Genomic DNA, 5,508 nt, shown 5'->3' on the forward strand with positions numbered 1-5,508 from the left:
TTCCAGGATGTGATGTCATGATGGAAAATAAACATAGAACTATAGTATAGACTGACTTCCGGGTGGAGCCAAAGCCGGGATGGGCATCGTAGGAGTGGGATTCTGCCAACCTTGGTGTTGTCGAGTCTTTGGGCACTTTAAATGACAGAATTCTATTTTTTTTATATGGCATAAGCTTTTCATCAGGTCCACCGAGGCTTGCGCCATAATTAGTTTCTTACAGCACATTGTCATAGCCATGTCTACTCAGAAGTAAGTCCTGTAGAATTCAATGTAGTTTACTCCCTGGCAAATGGGTATTATTATTATTATTTGAATTTATATATTGCCCTATGCCCGGAGGTCTCAGAGCGGTTCACAGAACAAAATCAAAATATATAATCAAAATAAAAACAGCAACCCAATAACCCCCTAAGATTGTAGCCCCAGGCTGTATATACATACGTAGCCTTTGAAAACACACATGGGTCATAGCATTTTTTGTACATAGCGGTTTGCAATCCTGCATGCCTTTGCACGATAACGTAGTCTAAAATGGCAGTTACTAGCTATGTTGTCTGTACGCACAGGTGGGCACGTTGAATTGCATTTGCTGCTTTACTGCCTATTTGAAAAGGTTCTTTGGAGCTCTTTGCAATCTCTCTTTGTTATAATGGACCTGGACAACTGAGTGTCATCAGCAAACTTGGCTACCTCACTGCTCACCCCTCACTCTAATGATATATGAAAAAGTTAAAAGCACAGGTCCCAATACAGTTTCTTGGGGAAACTCCACCTTCTACATTTCTACATTTATTCCTGCTTTCTGGTTTTTGCTACTTAACCAATTCCTAACCTACAAGAGTACTTCGCCCCTTGTTGCATGGGTGCCAAGCTTACTCAGGAGTCTTTTGTGATGTAACATACAACATTTTTGGGAACTATATTTATAGTTTTGAATCTATCAATGCTTAATTGTTGTAGTTTTTTGTTGTTTTTTTCATACCTATGTTTTTAGCTGGTCCTGTTTTATCCGTAAGCCGCTAGGACTGGAGTCCCTTTCAGGGGAAAAGATGAAAGATAAATTTTCTTCTTCTTTAGTGATCAGTTGTATCCGAGTAAGATTGTCTTTCATGAACACAGTCTTAACAGTGAGTCTGTAAGTGACTGTGAAGGCCAATTCTGGATCCACATGTCCTTCCACAGTGGGGACATAGGTTTCTGGGCGGGAACTGATCACAGTGAAGGTTTGCCAAATGTGCCTTCCTCTTAACATGTTTCCCTCTCGTCCTGAGTTTGAGCGTTTTCAAAGCCCACGACTGATCTCCAAAGGCTGTTCTCCAATTGGAGCACTCGCAGGCCAGTGTTTCACAATTGTCCGTGTTTCTCCTACATTTTAAAAGATTTGCCTTGAGAAAGTCTTTAAACCTCTTTTGTTGTCCACCACTATTTCGCTTTCTATTCTTGAGTTGGGAATAGAGTAGTTGCTTTGGAAGACGATAATCAGGCATCGGCACAACATGACCAGTGCAACGAAGTTGATGTTGAAGTATCATTGCTTCGACACTGGTGGTCCTTAAGAGTAATTTGGAAGCAATCCCACTTAATAGGATCTTGAAGAACTTGAGTGTTCATTTTGCGCCTTGGTTTCCTTCCTTGAAGCCTGCATTGAGGTATCTTGATAGCCAACATAGAACGCATTAATCAGTGATCTGTCCAGCAGTCATCGGCACTCGTCATAGCTCTGGTAAAGAGCACATCACTTGTAAATAATAAGTGTGCCTGGTATGAGAATCTCTCTTTCAGAGACTGTGTCGAAAGCAATAGTCTGTTTGCATTTTTATTTATAGCCTGGGTGGCACTATGAACAATGGAAACTGTTTGAAATAAATGAGAAGCAGAAGTGAAACATCTCCAAGCAACTCCCCCTGTCCAGGCCAACAGAAATGCAAACAAAATGTAGACACTGAATGTAATATTTCTAATGGTCAGTGGAGGCTAGTCCATATGGGCAAATGAATCACTGCTCCACCAACCTTAGTCTGCCCTCAGCCAGCCCCCACCAGCCCATCTTCCAATGAGCCCAGTGTGGTGGAACTGCCTATCATCTCCCTCATCTGTAGTCTCAGTGTTGCCCTTATAAAACACAGCAGAGAAGAGAACAGGAACAAAGCTTAAGATGAGTTGGCTCCACTAATTATTGAGTGTACTGCTGTCTGGACTCCTTGCCTTCTGCTCTACCAGTCTCAGTGGACAGTAACCTCTGCTGCTGATGGCTATTTTGCCATCAGCAGGTTTCCCTAGAAAACAGTACATTTGCGGTTTCTAACCAGCTATGCCAACAAGATTAGGTATTACTCCGGGGAGGACTGAAGTTCCAGGGCTTTGATATTCATGCTTTCTTAATTTAAGCAATAATCCAACAGCATAGACTACAGCATGGTAGTTCATTCATACTGTCTAAACAGACATCTTTCTCTCTGTTTTTTTTTCTCTTTCTTGCACTGTTCTGGCTACATGGGGTTCCTCTTAAAAAACTTAACCATGTATACAAAATGAATTTTTGCACTTAGCGACTAAGTTGGGGCCAGTGGATCCACTTAGCTGAATACCAACTGGGTAGAAATCACAGGGAAACAGATTTCACCTCAACATTAGGCAAAACTTCCTAACAGCGAGAGCTGTTGGACAGAAGAACAAAGTGCCTTAGGAGGTGGTAGGCTCTCCTTTGCTGGGCAGCTTTAAGCAGAGGCTGAATACCAGTGGATACTGAAGTTGTTTCCTCCATTGGCAGAGAGGGTTGGACTTGATGACCTCCAAGGAGCCCTCGGCCCTAAGAGTCTATGAAACCTATGTTTATTTGAAAAAGGATAAAGATAATGCCTCAGCCCGCTTTCACATAAGCATATGGTCGGCAAACTAAGGTCCACAGGCCAGATCAGGCCCAATTGCCTTCTGGATCTGGCCCACAGACGGTCCGGGAATTGCCGCGTGGATCACCAGCATGCACATTCTTTCCCTCTCCCTCTCATGGCACCGGTGGCACCTCTCCCTCCCTCCTGACTTCTCCCCGCCCTGCCTAGAGGAGGAAGGCGGACAGGCTTTGTTGGTGCCAGCAGCAGCAGTGCTCGAGTGGCGGCCATTTTAAGCAGCCCCTCTCCAGAGCCCTTTCGCACATTGCTCATCGTCCCCCCGCCGCCGCCAGCCCGTCGCTCACAAGACACAGGTAAGCAGCCACTGGGGCTCATGGGGCTCTTGCATCATTTCCCCCCCCCAAAAAAAAATATAGTCCGGCCCCCCATAAGGTCTGAGGGACAGTGGACCAGCCCCCTGCCGAAAAAGTTTGCCGAGCCCTGCATAAGCACATTAAAACCACAGCATTCAGTAACCCAAGTTTGCTTGCTTGCTCTTCTTTATTTCTTTCTTTGAATGTAATTTTCAGCTCTTGAGACTACAGTCCTACACATTAAAGCAAGGAAGGAGACCTTCTCTGGCCCAAGGGCTGCATCCCTTTGTGGGCAGCCTTCTGGGAGCTGCAGGCGAGTGGTGGGCAGCACCAGAGGCAAAAGTGGGCAGGACAATGGATACAACTCTTTCATTTGTACTTGTTGTTGTTTAGTCATGTCCGACTCTTCGTGACCCCATGGACCAGAGCACGCCAGGCACTCCTGTCCTCCACTGCCTCCCACAGTTTGGTCAAACTCATGCTGGTAGCTTCAAGAACACTGTCCAACCATTTTGTCCTCTGTCGTCCCCTTCTCCTTGTGCTGTCCCTCTTTCCCAGCATCAGGGTCTTTTCCAGGGAGTCTTTTCTTCTCATGAGGTGGCCAAAGTATTGGAGCCTCAGCTTCACGATCTGTCCTTCCAGTGAGCACTCAGGGCTGATTTCCTTAAGAATGGATAGGTGCAGTAGGCTACATTTCTAGCTATGCAAACCTTGAGAGGCTTCTGTGCCTTAATTTCTCCATCCTCTTGTCCATGAGAGCCCTCAAGGAGACCTTGAAGCAGAGACAGCAATGGAGTGTGGCCTGGGGAGGGTCTAGGGGGCCTGGAGCGTCACATCCAACCATTCCCTGGCCTGAGATCCCCTACCCTCTGCTGTAAGTGTTCATTATTCAAACAAAGGGCACGTGTAATTTTGATTGGATCTGAGTAATCAACAAGTCAGAATTCAATCTTTCCCTTTTTTTGGTGCAGTTGCATGTTTTATTTCTCAGCAGAGAGCACAACACACCTCACATCAGCATCTCAAAACCCGTTCTCATTCGACACCCTGGTGCATCCACTTCTCTTTGTTGAGGTGGAAGAATCTGAAAAGGGGGGCCGTACTCTCTGCACCACCCACAGCCAAGAGATGATCTGAGAATTCCTTCGCACGCCAGACCAACTACTGACTGTCAGCCGTGGCAGAAGATCCTCCCCCCCCCCAAGCCCCACTACGGTTGCCTTGGCACTCCATTGCATGCCCACAGAAATTAGCTGCTTTGCATCCAGCCTGGGGTGAAATGGATAGGTGGGAATACTATTATCAAGGGTGCAGCAGCAGCAAGCCTAGCCCCTTGAACTGAAGCTCCTGCTGGAAACCCTATTGTAAGCAACAAGGCTGTTGGTGTTCTGTAGCTTGGGCACTAAAATATGTCCTGGTCAGTTCGAGATTCAAGGCCTGTTAATCTTGTCCTATGTATGCTCACCCGTTGCTTACCTCCGAATAAACACACAAGGGATTATGAAGTTCATCTCCAAACTAGAGCCATCTAGTCCTTCCAGATGCAACTGGAGACCTGACAGAACCTTAGTCACTGGACTAGACTGCTAAATCGCTTTTGGCATGGCTCATACGGCAAGCCGAGACAATGTTCTTGGGCTCTATTGACATGCCCCAAGCAAGGCTGCGCTGGAAGCTTCCAGCTAAGGAAAAATGCACTTCCGTGGCAGCTTTTCAGTTTTGACCCTTTTTTAATCCAGTGGAAGACCTCAGAGTTAAATATGCCAATATTGAGAGGCTTTAGCTCAGTAGTAAAGTACATGTTTTGCAGGTACAAAGGACCCGGGTTCTATCGCTGACTTCTCCAGTCTTAAAGGGAAATCCTCCACCTTAAGATCATTCTGGAGGGACCTTGCCAATAACCTTCCTCAACCTCCTCCAGATGTCTGTGGACCACAACTCCCAGCATCCTTGATCACTGAATTTGCTGGCTGAGGCTGATGGGAGATGGAGTTCAACATTTGGAGGCACCATGTTGGCTAGAGTAGATAATAACAGAAACTGTAGCAATTGTGTATATTCAGTCCTAAGCATTTTTGTGTGTTTACTTACCATTTGCAGGTTGACACAGAGGAGCTATATTACTTATTTACATGTTCAACCATTTGAAATGTGCTTGATTCTTTCCCTCTAGTTCCCGAGAACTTCTTTTTTAAAAATCTTTTATTTTACAACATGTGCTTTGATTAGCAAACAATTATATCAACATTCCCATTTGGGCCTGTACGGCAACCAGAATAAGGAAGGAGTCTTGGATGCAGAGC

The sequence above is a fragment of the Podarcis pityusensis genome (genome assembly GCF_964106645.2).
Source record: "Podarcis pityusensis genome assembly, chromosome: 2".
NCBI lineage: Eukaryota > Metazoa > Chordata > Lepidosauria > Squamata > Lacertidae > Podarcis > Podarcis pityusensis.